Raw genomic sequence first — 26,509 nt, forward strand, 5'->3', positions numbered from 1 at the left:
TGATTCCACAGGAGAGGAGCCTGATAGCTGAAGGCTCTGGCTCCTGATCTACTTTTGGAGACTTTTGGGACCACGAGTAACCCTGCATTCTCCGAGCGCAGTGTTCTGGTGGGATAATATGGCACTATGAGCTCTCTAAGATATGATGGAGCTTGACCATTTAGAGCTTTATAAGTTAACAATAGCATTTTAAATTCAATTCTGGATTTTACAGGGAGCCAGTGCAGCGAAGCTAAAACAGGAGAAATATGATCTCGTTTCTTAGTGAGCTTGAACGGCCCCATGGTGCTTGTCTCTGTCCTCAGTCCCTACATTTGTGCTCCTGTAAAGAGTAAACTTAGCTATTAGCGGGTTGGGTGGTTAATTAAGGTGTATTTTGAGCATCCCATGCATTTAAATCCACTCCTGATGCTACTAAATATGACTGCTCATATGGTGTTGACTCTCTTCAGAAGGTCCTCCACTTCGAAACACAAGATTTTATTTAATGTGTGGGGTCATCCACCCTATTTAAACTTGTGGTTTCTCTTAACTTTTCTTCTTCTTAGTAGTGTCATGCCCTTTAATGGGGATTTGGGGGCGTTTACCAATGCTAATTAGTAGGGGTTGGGGAAATAATAGATTCTTAGATGCATCGCAAAGTGGACGTGGGAAATTTGGCATCGATTCACAAATTTCAATAATATATTATCGAAATGTTTATTAATAATGTGATGTTGATGGAATAAGAGAGCAGAACTCAACCAAGGGCAGAGCAGTCTCATGGCATGCACTAGAGTTAACTTGTAATTTATCTTCACAAAGGGCAGCAGCTGCAAGCTTGTTTTAATTTAATGTCTAAATACTTACATTTGCTAGGCGAATGTGAAGAATATTGTTAATACTGTTTATGCCATCAACCAGAGATGACCTTTGATTAATGCAGCAGTAACATTAACAAATTAAGCAGACTGACCAACATATACTGCAGCATTGAACATATTAAGCCACCTCTGTGACGAAGAAGAAAATAACTCTCTGCTCAGTCTGTCTAACCTCAAAAACACCTTCGTCCGGCCTGCTCAGCATCTTTCCTGGAGCAGAAGGTGCCTCAGAGAAGCCCCTCCCCACTGCTGGAGACGTTAAAACAAAACCGCAGAGCATGCCGCCTCCCCCTTATTTTGTTATTTTAATACAGGCACAGACTCCAAGATGCTTTCATATGAATTGATTCATTAATTAATGCAGTTAACTTATAAAATAAAAAGGCTTCAAACCATTTATTATACAACAGTATGTGAATAGCAAACTATTTCTGGTATTCACCCTCCTTAAAACTCCTTACAGTCAGGCTGGATCAGGACAGTCTCTTCTGATTGAGGTGGTTACATGAGTTATTTTTTATTGCAGTTGGGCTATTATTCTGATTATTAGTGGAATATTAGGGTCCATGAGAATGAACCTGTTGAAAGACTTGATGCCTTTGATGCCCGCCTCTCTCTTCTGTCTCTCTCAGTTTGAGAAGACAGATATCTCCTTAACAGGATGGAACTTAAAGGGTTCATGATCTAAAGCTGTTTCGTTTAAGCACTTTACAAAAGCGTTTGTGAACTGAAAGAATAGAAATGGGGTTTTCAACTCAAGAGTAAATATGATAGCACCAGTGACCTTGTATCCTATTTTCATATTTACCATAAACACCCATTTGCCTTATTGACTGAGTGGAGATCGAAGATAAATGTGTTCTCTGAATCAAAGCCAAACTTTGGCTTCCAGAGTGTAAACACTCTACAGTATAAATTGCAATGAAATGTTAATCAGCTAATGAAAGAAATACAACATATCATTAAAACCTTCACTCTGTCTGGCACTGCAAAAAAAATCTAGAGAAATCTCTGTCAAACTTTGTCCCAGGGAAATAATTTCAGTGTAGATAACATGTACTGTAATTCACCTGTTAGCATGTGTGACTTAAAAGACACACAACCATAGTTACAGTGTCAGCCAAACACTGTCTGTGTCAATTATGATAGGCGTTTACCTGAAAAGGTCATTAGGGCACAAGGATTGTATGTGTGTGTGTGTGTGTCTGTCTGACTGTGATGTGAGCTGCTAAGTGGATTATGTCCTCTCTCTGCTGTCCTTTGTGAGCATGTAATTATTTTGGTACATAATGAGGAGGAAAACATTAATGAAAGATGTGTAACTTAACAGATTTGCACCAACCATTCGTAACCATGGTCTGCTGAATAATGAATCCCACATGATCATAAGTCGCCTATTAGCATAAGTGATGCCCCCTGAACACTATATTAGGGCAGGTGTTGTGCCGTGTGCAAATGCTCTGGCACATGCCCAAGAATTGGAGACATGGCACCAAGAAAAGGCTGTAAAAGAAGAACATCTGCAGTAGTGAAGCAAGTCAAGTCAAACTTTATTCATAGAACACATTTAATAACAACCGTAGTTGACCAAAGTGCTGAGCAGGCACAAAATTCAAGTTTTGAATAGGCACAAAATATCAAAATGGATCAATACAGAAGCAAACAACAATAATAACATCAGAAAAAATAAATGTCTTAGAGAAGAAATTGCAGCACAACAGAGGCTGAGGCATAACAAAAGTTGAAGTTGATTAAGGTGTCATCCTAAGATTACGCAGTGACTTAAAGATGTCTATAGAGTTTAGGAGCAGCCACCGCACCATCACTGCTGTTTTTGAGTCTGCTTCTGGGAACATCTAGAAGCATTTGATTGGTTGACCTGGGAAACGGGTTTAGTCAAAACTCTGAGTATGTTAACCCTGAAATGAGGGAAACTCTGGGTTTTCAGTTCCAGACAGAGAGGTAAATCAAACTCTGAGTCAGTCACCATGGCAACTGACTCTGTGAACCCAACCTGCTCACTGGCAGGTTTTCTGTAAGAAACCCTGAGTTCACCCTGTCTCCTCCCTACTGCTGAGCCTGAAGCAAGCTGGCAGACAGACATGGGTTGTCCGTATGTAGGAAATCTGATCGATATCGAGGCAGAATTAATTCACAATGCTTTATGCCGGGAGAGGATCTTCAGAACCCGTTTAGATGTGCTATCATTCCCCAATGAATATCTGTTTGAACCGTACAGTTTTTCATTAGACTCAATCATTTACCTGCTACACATATCAAATCTGACACACCGCGGATGTGAGCTCTCATCAGAGCAAATGTTGTGCATCGTGCTACGTTTTTTTTTTGCCAACGGTAGCTTTTTATATGATATTGGTGATGTTTTGCTGCCTCTGCCTTCTTTCTGTTGGCTGAGTAGAACTCAAATGTTACTAAGCAGGATATTAGGCAAGAGGACATAAAAGTTGAAACAGTATTCTTTTGGGTGTTTAAATTACTAGTGGCCTACGGATGAATGGATGAGAATGGTGAAATATTATGTCAATGAACATGTGAACCATGTAAAATCCTAATAAAAAGAGAATTGAAAAAAGATAAATTACTAGTGGCCTACAGTACATAATGAAATAGCCAATGAGGTTATTTAAGCTACTTTGTTCGATAAATCAAATATGAATAAAACTAAAGAAAGGTACAATCATGGCCAAGTCAAATATGCCTTACCTGTTTGAATAACGTTTATATATTTCATTTTAAGCTGCTTCCAAGTGCGTTTTTTCCCCTATGAGATTGCACCTATATGAAAATCAGATTTTATTACAAACCACTCCACCACTTTTTCACCTGTATGCTACGATTTCAATTTAGTGTGGTTAAATGTTAAATAAATGGACTAGTGCATTTAAACTTAGGCGTTGATTGGGGCAGCAGTTTTCTCCCATGCTGCACTCTCTCCTTGGCAGCTTTAGTGGTGTTATTTTATTTATGAAATATATGCTCATATTTGCTGCAGGCATTCATGAGCACCTCCAATTCCACAAGTGTAAAATAAGAAAATAAGCTTTTTCTCTCTGGATGCCATGTTGAATCGAGGTATCGGGGCTCCATTGATGATGGCTTTTTATTGTGGTTGTGCACGCGTTTAACTCAAGGTGTACCTACTCAGAGTTGATTGAACTAATTCAAATCAGATGTTCTGGAGCTTCCCATCTCAGGGTAAGTCAACTCAGAGTTCAGGATTAGACTCAGAGTTTGTTGAACCTCCTACCTGGAATACCCCCCTGAAATACATACCTCAAACAACATACTGTTAAATAAATCTACAGTTTTATCAAATTTGCTGGAACACATTTTAATCAGGAGACAGAAGAATGAAATAAAGATAATGTTCAATATGTAATATGAGTGTACAGATTAACAGATGATTTTTGCTGATTAACAAAAGTTTTCAGCGCTTGAGGAGATTTCTGTGACGCTACATTGTAAAAATACTCTGGTACTTTAGTCCTGCAATAAAAATTACTTAGAGAGATTTTCAACCAGCTTTGTATCATAACTTTTTCTCTCCGCAAATGTTTTCAGAAACATGTTTAAGTTACTGTTAAACTGTAATATAAGATTGTTTGTTACCAGCCAGCCACTATTGTGTCAAATGGATGAGTTTGACTACGTCAGCCACCAGCGGAGGCGTTTAGTGGTCCAGTGCGGCGCAATGCATTCTGGTAGTTGTAGGTTCTCTACCTTAAGCAAATGCCACAGTCTTTTTTCTGTTTTCTTTGGTCATGCAGCACCAGTTTCAAAAGTATTTGTGTCTTTTTGTGACCAACATTTCACCAGTGAAATACTTTTGAAGTAAAAGAATGTAAGCACACTCAGGAAAATTTCTTACAGAATTAAGTACTCAATGCAGAAAAATCTATTTAAAATGTTAGTATCATTAAAATAATTAAAAGGAAAAGCAGCAAGTCCTTATATTTGAGACGTTGGAACCATGAAATGTTTTTGCATTAAGAATGACTTAAATTATTATTAAAATAGCTGCCTCTTTTTTATCAGCTGACTAATCGTTTCAGCTGCAGTTGTATATTTGACTACACTTTCTATGAAGACCACATCTATAATCCATTATAAGACCATTCATAGGGAATTGTAATGCATTTATAATGCTATATGACTGCGCTCATAAACACACGTAATGCTTCCTGATGCACTATTTCAGCAGTCATAAAACATTATAGATGTGACTTATAATGAATTACAAGTGGCTTATGGATGCTCCTGACTAGTTATAAACTAGAGGTTGACTGATGGAGCTTATGATGCATTATGAACACCTATATTCACTCATACACACTTTGACAATCAGCTGTAGTAAGTACTCATAGTATGTTGTAACAGTCCATGCAGTATCGTAAGTAATCATGTTACGTAAAGTGAACTACATATTGATGTATCTATATCTATGTAGATATCTGTATCTATAATAATGCATGCTTCATCATAACGTTTCATCGTTGGTGCTAAGTAGAGTATGATGCATTTTCATGCATTTAAAAAAAATCTAGAAGGCATCATACATGATTAATGTCTATCATAAAGTAGAATCCTTTGAAAATAATTATAGAAGACTAAAGTCTAGAACAAAGGAAACACTTCGCACATCTATTAAACAAGACAGGTGCGTTGGAGAGAGAAGACCAAAAAGTTGCAAAAGGACTCCCGCACACTGTCTAACTTGCAATATATAATTTCGGTACTAGACCTTCATCAGACATTCATCGGGATTCAGCGGTCTGATATTACTGTGTAATGACACCGTTGCTATGTAGCCCAGCGTTGCTAGGGACGCTGCCCTGCAACACTGCAGCTGTCAAACAACTTCCGAGGGAAAAAACAAACAGAAATGGCTGATTTTAACATTTCTTTTAACTTATTTGGAGAGTAGCTCCAAGGATTTAGAGGGATGGGATGCCGCTGAAGAAAAAGCAATGGAGAAGGAAAGAAAAAAATCAAGCGAAACACGGCACAAGGAACTGACACTTGAAGAGCTTCAAGTGATAGAGGAGGAGAAAGATGAGATAAATACAAAAAAGACAACAAAATGGGCTACTGTACTATACTGTAATGTAGGCTACTACTACTATACTGATGGACTTTCTCTGCCAAAAACAATAGAACACGGATTTGAATACACACTCGACAGTCATGCTTAATGACATTTTACGCGAGTTTTATGCCTCGGTTCAGTCCACTAAGCCTGGGTGAGTACAAAACTTTCACCAAAAGTTGTGGAATCCGGTCAGGTTTAATACACTTCGCGGAGGCAGACAACATTATTTATTTAACTGATAATTAGCCAAGTAATAAGCGGGATAATGTATAATGAGCTGGTGAATACTGGGAAAATAACTCCCTTCAGGGGAATATATCCCTGTCGGGAGTTATTTTCCCAGTATTCACCAGCTCATTATACATTATCCCTTACCTAACTAACGTTAGCTAACCACTGTCCCATCCCAAACAAGGTTTGCCTACTTGTAAGCTAACGTTAGCTACTTGAATGTTTGCTATTAGTCTACAAGCAAACCATACTTTTTAGCTGAGGATTTCTGGCTTCACTCCTGTAAATGGTTACATGATGGGAATTTTTAAGCTAGTATTAGTAACAGTTAATCTTTAGTTAAAACATGTGGTTAGCTTGTAGGCTAATAGCAAACATTCCAGTAGCTAACGTTAGCTTGCAAATAACCTCTATGGTGGTTAGTTTGCTAGCTACAGCATACTTACAGGGGATTTTGAGGGCTGCAGCAAATTTTGTCCACTCAGAGAGGCTTTCCTGTTCACTCCACAACTCCTCTTCCACAGTCCAAAATATATGACACAGTCATTTCAGTGGCATTGCCAGTCAGCATTATATCAGAGCATATTCCACTTGGTCCTGCCTTATTGTACTACTGCGCTGTGATTGGCTCATATACATTTCCAGTTTACCTCCTCAGTTGTTTGAACTGTTTCAAGCTGCATATTTAGCTACATTTGTCTGAGAATGTGGGAAAGAAGGACAAAGGGGAGCTGTCAACAGGAGTGTTGTGAGGACATGTCAAATGAGAGAGTGGAGAATGAAAGAAGTGGACAGACATTGCTGCAGCCTCCGAAATCCCCAGAAAGTATTCTATATGATAGCTAACTAGCTAACCACTGTAGGGCTACTTGCAAGCAAATGTTAGCTACTGGAATGTTTGCTAGTAGCCTACAAGCTGACTGCATGTTTCAGCTGCTAGCTTCAGAAATTACATTGTGTTATCATTTATATGACTAAAGCAAGAACTCTTCAGTTGAAATGTACGGTTAGCTCCTGGGCTGTTAGCTTACAAGCAGCCGTGTTCGAAGTGGTGAAAAATGGTTAGTTAGCTAGCTAGCTTTATTATATAGCATACTCCCTGGGATTTTATGGGGTGCAACAATGTCTGTCCACTTTTTCTTTATTTTTAAAGCTAACAATCTTGCAAATAGTGACTCTGCAAGGTCTTTGCAAAATCTTCTTCTGTGACTAAAACCTCTCTGACTTGTGACACATTATCTTTAGATGTGAGAGGGTGTCAGACTTTAGTCTTTTAAAAGTATTTTCAAAGTATTCTAGTTTATGATAGACATTAATCACTTATATGACATTTTTTAATGAAAATGCATTACTTAGCACCAACAATGAAACGTTATGATGAAGCATGCATTATTATACATCATACTTCACTTTACTTGACACTTACCATGATAACTTATGATACTGCATGGACTATTATAACATACTATGAGTCCTTACTACAGTTGATTGTTGAGGCATGTACAGGTGAGTATCGGTAATCATAATGCATTAAAAGCCCCATTAGTCAACCTCTAGTTTATAACTTGTCACGAGCATCCATAAGACACTTATAATTCATTGTAAGTGACATCTATAATGTTTAATGACTGCTGATATAGTGCATCAGGAAGCATTATGTGTGTTTATGAACGCAGTCATTAAGCATAAAAATCAATAAATAGGAGCAATAAAAAAATGCAATATTTCTATTCTGAAGTGGTGTGATGTAGAAGTAGAAAGTGACATGAGATTAAGATAATCAAGTAAAGTAGAAGTACATCAGAGTTGTACTTAAGTACAGTACTTGAGCAAATGTATGTAGTTACTTTCCTCCACTGGTCAGCAGAGGGACACAGTAACTGAAATTGAAAGATTGGGATTTATGGACCAAGTATAGTAGTCTTTCTGCTATGCTAGTCTTAATGATACAATCATTATGATTAGGGGTGGGAATCTCTAGGCACCTCACGATTAGATTCAATTCCAATTCTGAAGGCAACGATTTCGATTATAAAATGATTCTCGATTATAAAACCAGCCAATAAGAAAATTTACACTAGATATTGAAAAACATTATTGTAATAAAGCTGGGAATACATATCCAGTGCATACAAACTGTATTACTTACTGTGGTTGAGATTACTACACTCCACCGGTCCATCCTCCTCATCCACAAATGTCAATCCCTCGTCGACCTCCTCGACATTTCTCCTCCAGTATTTACAAAACTATAACTGACTATAACTATCTATGAACTATTAAAACATGAACTATTGTTAAAAAAAAAAAAAAAAAAAACGACGAACGGTGGCAAAACTATGAACTATGGTGAAAACACGACAAAAAAACCACTCAGAAACACGGCATAAAAAAAACTCAAAAGCTCTCAAAAAACCACAAATACTATTATTTACAGCACTAAATATTATTTACAAAGAAAACACCACCAAAACTCCCGTCAAAACTTCTCGTCAGCTGTCACTCTCCTCCTGCTGTGCTCACTTCCCTCCCTTTCTCCACAGGTAATGATGTCTTTACCGTAATGTATATACGTATATCACTGGAAAGCTCCGCTTCTCAGCTTTCAGAATCCGTTGGAATTATGTCAATAGCGTGAATGGCCGAGGAGTTACGGTAATTTGAAAAATAAATATAAAAATAAAATTAAAATCGATTGAGTTTTCCACATTGATGCTCGCATCGTTCAAGACAGAATCTTGATGCATCTAGAAATCGATTTTTTTCCCCACCCCTAATTATGATTAGCCTACTCTAAAACAAAATAATCTGCATTTTGTTATATTCCTCAAATTTGAAACTTGTATTTCCTCGTTTTGAACAATTAGTGGACTGTGAAAATGAGGGGGTTTTTTTTCTTATCTTGGCAAGAGTGCTCTCGACCACTCGTAAAATATTATTTTCTGTGAGAAAAGAGAAAAAAAAAGAAAACATTGGTGAATCCCAAAAATTAATGAGTGCCAACAAAATCTTGGATACAGACAAGAATAAGAGAAAAATTGTTCGTATAATGCTTACTGCATGAGGCGAGCGAGAGCATGAAGTCATACATGCACTGTGAAAGAGGCTAACAGAGGCTGGGTGATTTACCCAGTAATACCACTTTTACATTTGCGGTCAAATGTAAACATTTGAAAACCGAAGGTCTTTCCCAGAAGAAGTGGAATTTATATGTAAGGCAACTCAGACAGAAATCTGAGATTTCTGATGGTTTCTGTTTGTTGGCTGTTGTTCAACCAGACACAAGCAGACCCAATGACAGTAAAGACAGGTAAAAATTAATCAATTAATTTAAAAAAATAGCACAGACTGCTGTGCTGCGTTGTATTGCTTGTAGCTTTATTTTCATGTAAGTATCCTGATAAGCAAGCCTAAATCCTTAAAGTGAGCAGATGTGGCATACCTTGTTCAGAAACCCAAACAGAGGAACGTGTGTGTGATTGGTGTGTTTCATCCAAACAGATGCTATACTGTGTTTTTAGCTCAATACTGGAATTCTTACTTTGTGACTCTTGATAACAGCCGATGCATGTTTTGGGTACTGTATTTAGCTGAAAACATCAACCATCCATACCCTAACCCTCTGATATTATGACATTATCTAGGAGTCCCCTGTGTTGACTTGTTTATATATGTATATGTGTGTGTGTGTGTGTGTGTGTGTGTGTGTGTGTAAAACTGTTAGGTTTTAAGTTTTGGTGTTTGGATCCCAAAAATGCAGCAACGGAGGCAAGGACAGTTCTTGGGGTGTTTATTGAAAGAATACTGTCTCAAAGAAAAAAGGCAAGAGACTGGAGGTGGTGGCTGAGGGCTGACTGGCGTTGCAGGTGAGGTGGCAAATTGTCCAGGAGATCCACAGAGGTTGAGCACCAGAAAAAAAGTAGCACTGGAGACTGCAGGCAAGGCACACTGGAAAACTATACACAGGAAAAAACTCAGGTCAGTCCATACTCTAAATAACAAAAACTCAAAGAAACTCACAAGAAGCCCTGAGGGGTATTCCAGGTTCAACAAACTCTGAGTCTGACCCTGAACTCTGAGTTGATTTACCCTGAGATGGGAAACTCTGAGTTACCGGTTCCAGAACAGCTGATCTGAGTTAGTTCAGTCAACTCTGAGTATGTTCACTCTGAGTTAAGCTGACAATAAAAAGCCATCATCAATGAAGCTCCGATTCCACGATTCACCATGGCAACAGGTAAATGAAAGACAGCACCTCCATTTTAAACCAGTGGATGTAGAGATATCAATGCATGTGTAGCAGATGGTGCACGTTTATCTTTAAAAGAAGAGCCTGAGTCAGAGCGAGGAAATTGTAAATAAGTTAACCATAAAGTTAATAAAAAAGTTCTATTCAGTGTTGTCTGTTTATTTGTCATTTATCAGATTTACATAATTCTTAATGAAGATAAAGTGGTGGAATCTGACTGTGTATCAGGCTGTAGATACATTAGGCTACATTATATTAATTATACAATAATATATTTGTTCAGATTTAATCTGATGGGGAAAAACACAGGAGGCAGCTACTGAAAAATAGGAAGATTTAAAACATATAGGCTAGGCTATAGATCAAAGACATAAAGACATGACTGTAAACTCACAGTCACAGTAATAATATGTTTGGTGATTTGCACTGAAAAAACGTTGAGGTTAAAATACAGTAGATTTTAAAATGTTGGACATCTATTTGTATCTTGACTCAACAGCATTCAGTGACTTTATTTCAGCTACAAATGTAGTAAATTTAAAGACTCTGAAATGCTGCACCATTGCTCACTCAGAAATATTAACAAATAATCCCCAATATTAGGCTGTAGGAATTATGTTCCATCAGTGCGACCAATGACATCAGTGATAGAGATCATTAGTCATTGATACTACGTGTCTAAAGCTTCATACCCATTTTTGAAATTTAAACAATTAGAATAAACAATAAACATTTGGGAGCTGCTCTAACAGACTGACAGTCTGATCCTTGTGCACAGTGTTATAAAAAATAATAAATATAAAAAGGACAGAGGTTTGATTCTGAGCTGAGGATGAATTCTCGCTGTGTAATATTTGAATGTAAAGACAAAAACTGATGTCCAAAGAAATGATTGATGTGCATAAATTCAGTAACTTAAGACAGTCCTGAGTAACAAACTAATATCCAGCAGGATTAAGACTGTGACAGACAGTAAATCTCCGCTAATTAATGCGCTTCGATACAAGCTTTGACACGAATGAATGAGCGACTGAATGAATGAGGAAATGAAACAGCGTGTAAGAGGGAGGAGACAGAGAAAAACTCAGGGTTTATTGAAGAAAACCTGTCAGCGAGCAGGTTATGTTCACAGAGTCTGTTACCATGGTGACTGACTCAGAGTTTCAGTTACCTCTCTTTCTGGAACGGATAACTCAGAGTTTCCCTCATCTCAGGGTTAACTTACTCTGAGTTTTCACATAACCCGCTTTCTGGAATACCCCCCTGGTGAACAAGGGAATCATCAGGGACTCATAGTTACCAAGTGCAATGGGATAATCTGGCATAGGAGTGGTGTCTTGACCAGGCTTTTATGGCAGGAGTGATTACTGATGAGCCCCAGGTGTGCCTCATAGTGAAGGCCCTGCTCAGCCAGCCACACCCTCAGCTGCCCACACACTGCCAGGGAGAAAAAACAGAAAGAGTGAGGGGAAAAAGAACACAGAACAACCCCAAACACAAAACCAAACACCAAAACAAACATCACCATGACAAAAACTTCAATTAAAAGCCTAGTCCCTGTTAAACTCCCAGTCACATTTTGACAAATACAGGCCTGTCTCAATTAGATGCCTGGTCTGGTTGCCAAGCAGTTCATTTTTATAGAAGTTCTTTGGATCTCTAAAACCGGGATGTTGGCTACTCACTTGAGTTCACGTTTTAACTTTTGTCAATATGGAGAAGCTACACATCTTTAGCTCGGTTAGATTCTCCATATTCTAGATTCTGCCCTTTAAAAGACTGATGACAGATCCCAAGTAGTATTTGACACTTATGTGTGACACATGGTGTTTAGGTTTCCCCACTGATCATACCCTTACCTTCTTGCTCCATTTTTGTATCACTCACATTTTCCTTACTTATCCCTCCTTTCTGCTACCTCCATGTGTTTTCTCTCTGTCTGCCTGTCTGTCTGTCTGTCTGTCTGTCTGTCTGTCTGTCCGTCTGTCTGTCTCTCTCTCTCTCTCTCTCAAATTCAAATTTAAAGGCTTTATTGGCATGAAGGTTTTCAAAAAAACATTATTGCAAAAGCATAAAATACAAACACAAAATACACAATAACAGTGTTATGAAAATTAATCAAAATCAAATAAAATAGATACTTTTCATAAAATACATATGAATAAAATAAAACACGTAAATATATATTTTTATATCCTGTGTGTGTGTGTGTGAGTGATGGGCCGGCCAAAATGAACTCTCTCTCTCTGGCTCTCTGTCTCTCTCTCTCTCTCTCTCTCTCTCTCTCTCTGGCTCTATGTCTCTCTCTCTTTCTGTCTCTCTGTCTTTCCTCCTCATTCTCTGTCCTCTTCTGTGCGTCAGTATGCCTGTTAGTTGTTCCTGGTAGAGTGAAGCGGCTGCATTATCTAGATACATTATTGATGCACGCAGCACTCTGACTAACACACACACACACACACACACACACACACACACACACAAACACACACACAAACTCCGACCATTCACTCACATAATAAAAACATACATACACTCATAACATCAACCACTTTGTTGCACATAGACCCACCCATACAGTACACAGTCACAAAAAGCATGTGCCTCGATTTGTTTTTGAATGTGAGTGGCTACAAGAAAGAGAAAGAGAATGGCAGCACACATGTATGCTGTTTCTTTATGACTGAGAGAACTGAGAGATTGTGCCTAGCCCTTCTAAATGGAGAAGCAGTCCTTGTGTTTGAAATGCACAGAACTAAAATTAACACTCCATTTCCAACCACAAGCTGAGCTTATAGTTTAGTGTTGTGAGCTTGCTTAACGCCCTGTAGTACTTAGGAAGGAGTTGAAGATGCAGAGGAGCTGCAGGAAACAATCAATCTCTTAAAATAACTAAAGAATTATCCAAAGAGATATAATCAGAAAAGAAAACAAAAGAAAGAATTATGAAAGAGAGAAGTACCGAGAAGTGAGATTTTGAGTGGCGGGGAAGGCGGAGCTGGGGGTGGGGGGGCTGGGGGAGAGTTCCCAGCATCTCTTTTCTCAGGGCTTTGTAAGGGCCTCATTAAATATGGATGGTGTTTGGAGCAGAGCAGGGGCAAGTGGGACTCCACAAACAGCACAAGCAGCCCAGGCAGGCCCATCCCGTTGCGATGGAACCCTGCTGTCTTTTTTCGCCTCGTCTGTCTCTCCATACTTCTCCTCCCTCGATTCACTTCGCTGTCATCCTTCTTCTCCTCACTCCTGCATTTCCTCTTTTCTGGCCTTTCTCTCTGCCGTAGTCTGTGTCTGTCTGTCATTTGCTCTGATGACAAAGTGCATCTTTTTCACCGTGTCTTGTCTTTTCCCCTCTACTTATTTATTCTCTTCTTCCTCTGTTCATCCTCCTCTCATCCTTCCTTGTTTCCCTCTCTTTGCTTTCTCACACTCTTTTCTCTCCCTCCTCTCTCTCCCTGTGATGATTACAGAGTTGTTTGATTAGCACGTGAATGGAGAGGGAGGCTCCCCTTCATTGTTCACTTTTCTCTTTATAGCTTTCCGTTCCTTTTAGATGAAAATGATGCGTGGTGCATGAAGCTATCATCGATGGTATGATAGTACATTGATAATACTAATACTGATACTCCTGCTTTTGTCTGTGCATTTGTCTGTCTGTCTCTTTATCTATCTGTTTGTGTATAATACATCAATCAGACAATTTATGAATATGCAAAATGATTCTGACTCTGTGATTCACACCACAACAATCTGAAGTACCCCACAGTGTGCCTTAACTCTTAATCGTGATGCTGTGTGTGCCTTCAGGAGATGAAGACACATCACGCTGGTCCTCTTCAGCAGAACGATGGATGGAGAGAAAGCAGAGCGGGACTGTAACTGGCGCCTTCATGGAGCCCTGATACACAGGGCAGAGAGCAGGTGTGTGTGTGTGTGTGTGTGTGTGTGTGTGTGTGTGTCCGTCCATCTTTCATAGCCGATAATTACAAATATTACACATATATAGTTTGTATGTGTACACAAAAAGAAAGATGACAAGATTAAAGGATTTAGAGAGCGTGAGAGTGAGACAGGCAGACAGTGAGGGGGAAGTGAGTAATGAACAACAGATAAACGGTGTCTGTGTTACAGTTTTAGCCAGTCTGGTACCCTAAACAGACCTATGAGGTTGAGGTGAGGCTCAGTCTAATCTGGCTCAGCAGGAGTGACGCACTAACTCCCAGTCACAGCCTGCAGACACACTCTGTAATCCCATTTGCCTGCTCTGTGTGTCTGTGTGTGTGCATACAGAGCATTACACAAAAGTTGTGAATTAAGTTGAGAGTAATTTTTCAGCATATGCTATACTCAACTGTGCCTCCTACAAAAATATGTCTGTATACTACTAATTTACTTTGTCAAATACAGTTTAAAAAAAAAAAAAAAATCATTCACGCTGTGAAACACGCCTAAACTTGGGTCGAATAGTCCTTTTTCCCTAGGAAGCTTTCTAACTGAGCTTGACTTATCAAAGTGGCAGCCATGATAAGAGCTGTTTAAATTCTCTAAATGCTAAGGAAAGGCACTTCAGTTCTTCCTTTCCTGTCTTCCTTTAGCATAAGATACACTGGACCATCCTTTACAAAAGGAAAGGAAGTACTGCCATCCCACAGTTCCTTTTGACATTTAAGATGACGCATCATTCGGCTGTTCTTTTGGGAATCAGCTGTATTGTCACGTTACACATCCATAGCCTGTATGAGCTGTAACAAATTTCACACATTCAAGGCAACATGAGAGGTGTTTACTGAGTTGTATCAGTAATTCTTAAGCCATTATATGTATAGGCTTATAATCAGATCTGTGTACTGAATGTATATATTTTTCAGTAACATGTCATAGCTTTTTATTGTTTCATATATGCTTATTTTGTAGTTACATTTTATATTTCTTTTTATATTCACTACTTACTTTTTCGGTCCGTCGTGGTGAAGAGAGAGCTGAGCCGGAAAGCAAAGCTTTCAATTTACTGGTCCATCTGCGTCCCAACCCTCACCTATGGTCATGAGTAGGTGGGTAGTGACCGAAAGAATGAGATCGCGGATACAAGTGGTGGAAATGAGTTTCCTCCGTGGGGTGGCTGGGCTCAGCCTTAGAGATAGGGTGAGGAGCTTGGACATCCGGAGGGAGCTCGGAGTAGAGTCGCTGCTCCTTCGCGTCACAAGGGGTCAGTTAAGGTGGTTCGGGCATCTGACTAGGATGCCTCCTGGGCTCCTCCCACTGGAGGTGTCCCGGGCACGTCCCACTGGTAGGAGGCCCTGGGGCAGACCCAGACTCGCTGAAGGGATTACATATCTCGTCTGGCCTGGGAACACCTTGGGGTCCTCCAGGAGGTGCTGGAAAGCGTTGCCAGGGAGAGGGATGTCTGGGGTGCTTTGCTCGGCCTGCTGCCCCCGCGACCTGGCCCCAGATAGGTGGATGAAAAAGGATGGATGGATGGAAAAACAGAACGTCATAATTCCATAATACACCCACTAGACTGCAAATCAGTTAATGCATTTTCAGATACACTACCTCTCATCGAAACATTTTGTCATTGATAAAAATGTAATCTGTGTTGCATTACTTTATCTATGGCATTTATTAGCTGTACTTGGTTAAATAAGCGACCTACCATGAGAAAGCTACAATATATAATTAACTTTGATAGTGTAGGATGCATATTTCCATATTTAAAGATAACAGACTGAGGTCTCAGATTTCTGTCAAAATACAAATATGGTTTGTTTGTCTGAAAATGTGGAGATCTCAAAGTCCTGTCAATATGTGAGGAGATTGATTATATCACTAGTTGACATGGCTAGTACAGGAACAGCCTACACAGCTCATTGTTTTTATGTCTCCGTGCCGGCAATAGCCTTTGCTGTTTTGGGTTGTCCATCTCATTCTTGTGAATGTGATATCTCAAAAGGGCTTTGAGGGACTTTCTTCAAATTTAGCACAAATGTCTGCATGGACTCAACGATAAACTTGTGCCTTTACATTGTATAAATTAGCCTAGCGTCTAGCGATCTTTTCCTCTTCTCATATTCACTGACAAAACAACTGTCTTATACTAAACACGTTTTCGAAGCAAATACAACATGCTAACGTTATTAGTGCCAGCCTATGGCATTTTAGCCATAGGCTAATTATCTAATCAACAAATTAGCCTAGCGACGAGCGGAGATTTCCTCTGCTCATATGAAGCCAGGATAAATCCCGAAGTATAAATCCCTGAGGGATAAATCACATACAAGACTTAAAAGGCTTTACTGTCTTCACAATTTATTGTTTCTTATCTGTGAAATACAAGTAAATACAAGCTTCGTTTCCACTGAGGGAAATGGTTTCAGCTTACAGAAACAGACAGGAGGTCTGTGTCACCGCGACGCTGAGCGTGAGGGTGGGCGAGTCCAACTTTCTGTCAACAAAGGGGGTGTTTTGAAAACACCCCCATTTTCACAGGTAACTTAGCCTGTCCCCCTGCCGCAGGAAATAATGGATTAATCCTGAAAAGCTGTTGATGTAGCACTTTTCTCCTTATGAAAGTAACACGGCGATTATTCGACTAATGAGAATTTGGTCGGATGAGAGCATAGCGACCAAATAATTGACTAGTCGACCAGGAGACTACAGCCCAACATATCTCAGTAACAGAAGGGGAAATATTTGGTCAGATACTGAACTGATGACTCTAATCTTGGGTGTCCACCTTGAAACTGTGAAGATGTGTGTGTGAAGCATCCATGTTTTAGAATATGTAGCAATATCCACAGCCTATTTGATGTATTGTCCATTGTCATGGCTACAGGACATGCAACTCTGGACAGACATGGATAGAACAGAATGGAACAGAACAGAACTTTTTTGTCCCCCAGGGGTGGAAATTTGTCTTCGGCTCACCAGGCACAAAAGACAGCATTGTAAAAAGCAGACAAACACTAAGTAAGACAAGCATACAAAGTCAATACAAAACACAAATGAAATCAGCTAATTGTCTGTCAGTGGTTTAAAACTCATCAGTAACTTTGCAAACTTTAAGTTGACTGATTTATAGAGGCATACAACCGTGAGGCAGTAGTTCCAGTTTTATAAATATTTTTGCACACATACTCACATACACTGTGATCTGTACCTGTGTGATTAATACAAGAACATTGTCTAAAACATAATATTTATATGAAAACACTGAACAGGAGTTAACTGCAAGTTAAGAGTAAGACTAGAACATACCACACTAAATAAGTATAAATTATATTACACAGTTCCTTTACAAAGGTGTGTATGTTTTATGTCTGACTTGATAGTTGTATAGAGTACCTTTTTATTTCATTTCATAAAAGAAGCAGGTGATTAAAATCTTTTGTGCACCTTCAGTATGCATGAAATGCAAAGACACACTGTACAGAGAGGAATATGGAGAAGGGGAGATGATAGATGACAAAGTAAATGAATGAATGTACTGGAGAGAGCTTAAGTGTGGGCAACAGGGGATAATCTATACTGTAAGTGCTGCTACAGCCCCATTACTCAGCTTGTGAGTGTGTGCTTTCTCTGCAGCAGTGCTTACCCTGCCCATCTCCGGCCGCAACATTAAAGGAAAAATCCATCCTAAAATCACCTCATCACCTGGAGATGACATTGGATTTCCTACTGTCATGATGTCAATTAAAAGGAAAAGTCCAAAAAGTTTTTACAGATTTGGAAAATTTAAGGCTAACAGCTTTGTTGGTCACAATCAGGTGAGGGGAAAAAAATCACTGCACGCGCTGAAGAGCTAAATTAGATCAAAGTTAGTTAATTTTATAATCCCACATGTTTCATCCAACCTGGTCTAAATCAGGTTAGTTTACTCATTGTACACCTGTGTTTTTTCGTTTACTACTTTTGTGTTAATCAAATGAATAACTCCAATCAAAGAATTATAATAAATAAAAGCACAAAGTCTCAGCTTGACCTGTCTTGTCTGGTTTGAAGAGTTTGCCCCCTCTGCTAACCATTTCTTGAGGAAACCCTAGACATGACATCATGTTTGGTAATTATTTGGTAACCTTCTGTATGAAACATTCTGGGTAATGAGCTGTGGATTTAGCAATAATGACATATTACTTTGAAGTTTAATTGAATCATAACTACGGAAAAAATAATAACTACAATTACAGCCCCATGGTTGTATGCCTCAACACACCAGTCAACTTTCTCTTACAGTTTACATCCAGAAAACATGGAATCTTCACACACATCTTCCCCCTGGCAGCACAGAAGATCAATACAATCAGCACAGATTCAAGCTGTTACCCTGTTCTTGAATTAATGCGTTCATGAGAACAAGATGAATGCGAGGTCACAGTGACCTTGACCTTTGATGTATGACCACAAAAAACTAGCCAGTTCGTTGTTGACTCCAAGTGGACATTTATGCCAAATTTAAAGAAATTCCCTTGAGGTATTCTTGAGATATTAGCCCTTTTTAAATGGGAATTGTGCAAATTTGCAGGAAAGCCCAATCAGTCTTTTTTCAGCATTGGCAGTATAAAAACAAAATCAGGGAGTGCAGCAAAATGCCGCCTGCCTACTTTTGTTCATACAGAATGCGCCTTTTTTCAGGCCAATGGGGGGCGTGAGCAAGTAACAAAACGTGTAGCTCAGCGTGTGACGTAAATAGTGATGTGCTCCGAGGGAAGCCACGGCTAGTCAGTCCTTCGGCGATTCTCCCATAAGTCGGCCTGTCCTTCACCGTCCCAGTCATTTGATGGGTAATGGCCTCTTTGTTTGCGAGGACAAGAAGGGCGCGCAATTCCTTGTCTCCCCAGTTGCTCATCTTTACAGTGTCATTCAGGTTTGCGTTTCCCTCTTGCTACTAGCTGCTCATTCCTGCTATCAGCTGTTTCCTGTTAGTCCATCACCAGTGGGTCGCACGTGCGGCGTCATCACCAGCCCCTCCTGTGACGGAAGGGCTCCTCATTCTTTTTAAACCAAAAAGGTTCCGCCAATATGTCTAGAATGGTGTTGACGGACAGATGTATGTACGGATGGACGGACAACCTGAAGACATAATGCCTCCGGCCACAGCTATTGCCAGCGTAACCACATAAACCACAATTTATTGTCTGTTTTTTACTCTTGATTATTTCGCAGATGTAGTTATTGAATGAATCACTGTAACTTTGTGAAGAATGTAAAAAATGGTGATTCAGCTTCAAAGTGACTTGATGTTCCCTTGGCAGTACTTTGGTGGAGCTGTCCCAACTGTTTGGGCTGTCTGCATCACTTACATCTAAAATAGTTTTTAGAGAATCTGTACAGATTTCCATCTTTCATTACAAAATAATTATGGATTACATGGGAAGTCAAAGATGATGTACAAAAACATATACATAGTATGAAATGATATAGCATGTGACAAATAATTCTATGAGGGTGGAGGTTTTCTTTAAGCTCCAGTTTTGCAGTTGTGTTAAAGGCACAGAAAAACAGATTAACAGTTGTGAGAATCTGATTCCTCCCACAGTTAAACAATAATCTAATAGAGAGAGAGGGAGGGGGACACACAAGTGAGCGATGGAAGAGACTGGAAGGACCAGTGACCACTTTTATTTCACCAGGGATCAGATCTATAGGAGACATCACATTACCTAGTTACATGAATAGTCAAATATTTAGGGAAATACAGTTGCTTTCTCTACAAGATGAAGAAAATATCAATTTAATGTGTAACAAGCCAATATTGAAAGCACAGAGAATCGGCTGTCTTCATGTGTTTACATCGTATCATTTGATTTATTTATGATTTTTTTTTTAAAAAAAAGGAGAAGAACTGAAATTGATGTAGATTAAACTTTTAGAGCTGATTCAGTAAACCTGGAGTTATGTCTTACACCTGTTCCCACAGTGGGGTTGCCAGATTGGCACTTGATTGTAACTGCCAGCAACAACATGCAGGTGTCTATAGTGAAAGTGCCTGGTAGCATGTGCTGGAGCTCAGTATGTAGGATTTATAAAAATGTCGGGGCACAATTAGGTTTATTTTCTCAGACTTCTTTTGCTTATTTTTGTCTTTACATTACTGGATATCTCTAGGTATTTCTGAATGATTAGGCTTTTAAAAAACTATTCAAACCAAGCATGTGTGACGCCCCTCCCACTGTCTTGGACAGTGTTCCAGCCAGCCTCATCAGGCAGTTGGCTGACATGGGAAGGTCGTCACCATGATTAGGCTAGCTTCCAGGCTATAAAAGCTGCCTCCTCTGTTCACTTGGTCTCTCCCTTCCTTCAGCTGACATCCACTGGCATCATTGCTTTTGGTTTGCACCTTCAACACCTCCACAACACACCTGACACTCACCCTTGCATGGCTTTCATGACTGACTTTGCTGACTTACACACTCAATTGATTATTTAAGTTAATTTTAGTTGAATAAATTCTGCTTGTTTTAAGTAAATCTTTTGTGTGGACTCCCTAATTGTCACATTCACTCAGCCAGTTTGTGACACATGAAAATAAAAATTACTCTTCTGTTGAACTGGTTGACATATGATGGGTAGCCACATTGATTCGAGCAAAAAGTTGGAAACCACTGTGTTAAACCATGTACACATTGGCCCTCATTTATCAATCTATCGTACAAACCAGCGCAGATCTTAGCGCAGAAAATCATCTTATAATGGGGTTCACCTTTCATTCATGAAACTTTATTACCTTGCCAGTCACAGTGTAGGAATGATCGGGTATTGTCATATCCCACCCCAATACATTTTGCGTTTCAAGGTCTCACCCCTAGAGTTTATGACACGGAGAGGCGTAATACGGCCAAGAGGAGAAACTTCTCTGGGCTAGAAATGGAAACGCTGATGTCCCAGGTCCAGGTTAGCTAAATGGTTCTATTTGGCAGCCTGAAAAGTGGCATCAGAGGACGCTAGAAAAACACAGTATGGAAAAGAAAACACTGATGCAGTAAACAGTGTCGCAGTGGACAATGAAACTCCAGCTGAGGTTGGAATATTTCATTTATACATCCATGATATGTACTAACATACAGCCTACATGTATTCATAATATTAGCTTATATATTAGTAATATTTATATAAAGGTTTATAACTGACCCAGAACGAGGAGGGTGTGGTCATGTGTATCGGCTGCTTCCATTTTGGGAATAAGAGGTGGCGAAGGAGACACAGATGCACCACCTTAGCCGGACAATAGTAAAAATTTAATAACCAATAGGCTACTAGTATTTAGAATATTTACACAGTTATGAATTTGTTTTAAATAATACTTAAGATATGGGGCATCGGTGGCTTAGTGGATAGAGCAGTTGCCCATATATAAGGCTGTTGCCGCAGCGGCCCAGGTTCGACTCCAGCCTGTGGCCCTTTGCTGCATGTCACTCCCTCTCTCTCCCCCCTTCTCACTCAGCATTCCAATCAATTAATAAGAATACTTATGATACATAATATAAACATGCTTTTGCTTGTTAGTGTGGAATTTTTTTTTCGGATAGAGCCAAGCATGAGTGGAGTTCTTCCTTTAGTCAGCCTGGAGCCAGTCCCACAGAGCCAGGCAACTGCCAGCTGTGATAGAGAGCACATGTTCATGTGGCGGCTATACATTTTTATGTGATTAATGTGTGGCTGCAAATACTCAGATGCCAGTCAGAATATGGTCTAATAACAATTACTAGACTCAGCCAGATTTACTCTGCAGCACCACATCGTAACAATCAGCAATGGGTGTACCAAAAATATTCGTGAAAAGTGTAAGGCTGAGAAATGGAATGTGTCTTGTGATTGATGTGAGAGGGAAGTACAGCACAATATTCCCAGCAGCTTCTAATGTTACACCTTTAAAAAGAAAAATCTGCCGACATTTCCTGTCTTGATCTCTTATCTTGAACGCTGTGGTTGCAAAATGGGAATCGCTGTGCCATCTCAACACAATTTTACCAGAGTGGATTGCATCACTGGACCACTGGGCTTGTACTTCATCAGTATCGTCCATCAAAGCCACTTGAGAAGGGAAACATGTTTATGGGATTAGAGGGGTTTAGATGTGTATAAAGGCTTTGTTCCAGTGTTTGACATTTGAAATGCACAGACATTTGGCTGAAATCCATCCCTGATTATTCACTGTAAAATGAACCCTGGAAATCCACAATTTCAGAGCTTCCAAGTCTTTCTTTATATTTGTGTATGTATCCATTTCACTTGTGAGATTGCCATGCTGGTGAGCTGGTTGGATTATTCTGACAAACCTAAGTATACTTCTGCATTGTGCCTCTGTAACCTGAGAAGTGAGATACTGTAAGTGAAGCAAACAGGAAGAGTGCGCTATGGAAGAGATACAAGGGGGGCAGATAAGATGAAAAGAAAGAGAGAGAGAGAGAGAGAGAGAGAGAGAGAGAGAGAGAGAGAAGCAGGAGATTGGTATTCACAGACAGATGGATGGATAATGTGCTTATGACTCAAGATCCCCCAGGAGACATTGCTGCCTGGGTGTGTCACTCACCACTTTCATCATTAAGCCATCCTCCCTTACCTTCTATCACACTTCTATGTTTTCAGTGTTCTGTTCATTCAGGTTTCTGCTCCTGTCACATCAGACTGTACCTGATGATGCACCGGACACTTTGCTTTTCTGTTCTTTCTTCAAATGCCTTACTCCTCCTCTCCCTCTCTCCCTATCAGCCCTCTTGTTGTCTCTAATGTTTGGTGCTAATGCCCATCATCAGCAGCATCCGTCAGGGGGATATTCCTCTCTGCATCTCCTCAGTGAGGGACACAGCAGGCTTGCTGAGATAATTCACTCATTCATTCCATCCATCTATGAATTAATTCAATTATCTGCCTCCATCTATGATCCATCCATTCATTCATTGTCTTTGGATTATGCATCCACCTTTTATACTATTGATTCCTGATTTTAGGGGTGTAACAGTAAACAGAAGTCACATACACACTATACATAGAGTTTGGTACAGTGCAAAAAAGACAAATGCATAAGGTTACCTTTGTTTTTATTTTTTTTCCATCCACATCACTGAGGGCCTGACCTGGGCGCTGCATACTGATTCAGTGGTGAGAACACCAAGACAGAGACTGTGTCATGTAAGATGATTGAGAAAATTCCAGGTACCCCCTCAAATACTGAGGAACATCACTGCCGGGTACGGAAACAGCACCGAACAGGAGAACAGTATTTTTTTCAGCTAAAACGCTTTTCTCTATCATGCCTAAAGAATGTTTATATCAGATGAATGAATGAATGAACTTTATATAGCACCTCTCATGCACAAAATGCAGCACAAAGTGCTTTACAATCCAGACGGCAGAGACAAACAGCGAAGAAATAAAACCATGTAATTATATGAGAAAAGAGAAGAATAAGTAAATTCATCAATCAGTAATTAATCAAGTAATATAAAAACCACCCAGATACTGTAACTGCCTTTTTCTCCCTTTTGAAGTTGGGAAGAAAGAGGAAGATGTTGATGAAGATGTGCGTAAGGTGACTGGAGGCGGAAAAGTGTGTGTGGTAGCCACTGCAGTGCCTCCATTGCGCTCTGTACAGTGTGTGTGTGTTTACTGCAGCGATTTTACGAGCAAAAATTATCTGAAAATTTAAATCGTGCTTAGTTATATGTATTTACAATATTGGAAGATATTATTGGAAACTGTTGACACACCATTGACCACGAGTGTGCTGAATCCCTCTCCCCTTGCTGATGACGGGACAGCAGTGGTGAAATAATGAGCAGCATTGGAGGTAAGATTTGAGTATGCTTATGATTTTTACAACTGAACTTTACAACTGCTTATGAAAAAGTTATGGCTCACTAGCATAAGCACGAATAACACTGCTGGATGAAATGTTAATGATGAAGTGGATCTATAAGTAATGTGTGATATGAGAAGACATTAAATGTGATGTCTCTCACGTTTAATTTATATAATTTAGCTTCAATTCACCACCTCACCATCAGCGTCACCAATTCCTCCTGTCTCCAAACGTTTGTACGCATAGGTCAGAGTTTCCCTACAGGTGCACACATTCTCCAGTCAAGTTTTGTCTTTATGGATCACAAGTGGCGTATGCCTCTTTTAGGCCTCGTTTTGTGTGTATGCAATGGTTATAAATGTGACCCAGGAACCAACAGGCAGGTCTTACAGCTCTGTTGTTTCATTTGCACTTGTCATAATGTGACTGACTTATAGCCAATCAGTTTGTTATTTTAACCTGAGTACATGTTGCTAACTGCATACGGCTCAGTGTTTCTGTACTTTGGCTCCAAATTATATGAATAAATTTACATACTGTGTATTCTGCATGTAGCTTTGTGCACCTGACCAGAGACCCATATTTCGAAGCAGGATTTGAAGTAGGCAAGGTAACTTAGGGGAAAACTCAAGGTTTTCAGTACTACGAAGCTGGTTCTCTTTTTACTGGGATAAATCACTGTGGCAAGTTAACCTGCTCTGGAACAGGTTAACTTCAGGGTATTGGATCATAGCCTGTGAACATTCCGACCTTTGACCAATCAGATCACTGAAGAAAAAAGTATCCATGAACAAAAGTCGGGAGTGACAGGTAAAAAAGAGGAGCCTATATGTTGTTGTAGGTCAGAAGAATCATTTCATTGTTCCAGGGCTCTGTTTCCACTGGTTTTAAACAGAACTTCCAACAAATGGAGAGATAGTATACAACACATTATTTTAGCACTTTTTGAAATTATGCAAAGTTTATTTTAGTCTTTAGATGAGAACTAGGATAAAATAGATAATATGAGTAAAATAATCCACACACTGTTAAATGGCTCTCGTTATTATAAATGTAAGATTTTGGTCAGATAGACCTCATTAGTGTTTAGACTGACAGTAGTTTGGACTCAAAAGCAGGACTCAACACAGCAGAAGTTCCAAGCAATAATCCTTTTAATGCAGAAATGGGTTCGGTACACGAGTGGGCAGTCAGGTCTGGCAGAGGTATCCAAATCGTTGAGGCAGAAATCAGGGTCAAAAAACAGAACTAGATCAAAAACCACTATAAACTGACACTAGGAGAAATGCTGGGACGCTTACAGACAGCTGAAAAGACGAACTGGCAGAGAACAAAGGGAAGCACACTGACTAAATAGACAAGGGAAGATGGGATAGTTTCATCATCATCCAACTAAACAGCAAAAAAATACTCTATACTAACGTCACATATGCCCATAGCTCAGTGATACCGACATGTAATTTATGTCTCGGATGACAGTGAATTTTTGGATAGTGTTTTCAATGTTTCTAGATTTTCCCTTTTAAGAATACAGATTGTCATTTACATCCAATGCCACTGTCATTTACTGTCTCGCAGTCCTAGACACTTGCTGTACCGTGTCATCACATATCATATGAGGCAGCCTACTTCATTCATGGTTCTGATAATGTCGCTCGCAATTAACAACCCTGCCTCTTTCACATGAACATGCTTGTGGCTGGATAAGAACACCCAGAGTTGACTGAACTGGGCCCCGTTTACTAGGTTCAATGTACCTTAGCACTCTATGAAGGTCTCTAAGAAATACCTTAGCTAAGGAACTTCTTTTCCTACGAGTGTTTCCCAAACTGTCCCCTAGCGGGTGCTGTAAGGAGAGCTGCTAAGGTACATCGTAAGTTGGAGCTGTCGTTCACTACGGTGCTGACAGCGTATTAATCGATGCTGCAGTGTATTAATCAATGCTTGATCTCATATAAGGTATATATATAAGGTAAATAAATGATGTTGTAATATGAAAAGTATTGCCATAATAATTTTACCTCCATCAAATATTATATCATAAATGAGGCTATGCCTTTAACAGAACATCTGCTCATCTATTTGAAGCCTAGTCCACACATTAGTGTTGTCACGATACCAAAATCTTTGTTTCGGTACCAATACCAATGTGAATTTCGATACTTTTAGATACTCTTCGGTACTTTTCCTAAGGAAAAGTCCTTTTGGATACAGACCTTTAGAACAATAAATAGTAGGGGTGTAACGGTACCAAAAAAATCATGGTT

General features: G+C 39.5%; 1 protein-coding gene across 1 annotated transcript in view; it reads left to right on the forward strand.

Annotated features, from left to right (window-relative positions):
* Positions 1-26,509, forward strand: part of LOC126390103 (FERM and PDZ domain-containing protein 1) — a 69,090-nt gene that overhangs the window by 4,767 nt on the left and 37,814 nt on the right. Inside the window, exon 2 of the mRNA XM_050044232.1 lies at positions 14,255-14,368. The gene's annotated coding sequence lies outside the window, so the exon portion shown is untranslated. The remainder of the gene's footprint in view (positions 1-14,254; positions 14,369-26,509) is intronic.

Source organism: Epinephelus moara, chromosome 5 (assembly GCF_006386435.1).
Source record: "Epinephelus moara isolate mb chromosome 5, YSFRI_EMoa_1.0, whole genome shotgun sequence".
Lineage (NCBI taxonomy): Eukaryota > Metazoa > Chordata > Actinopteri > Perciformes > Serranidae > Epinephelus > Epinephelus moara.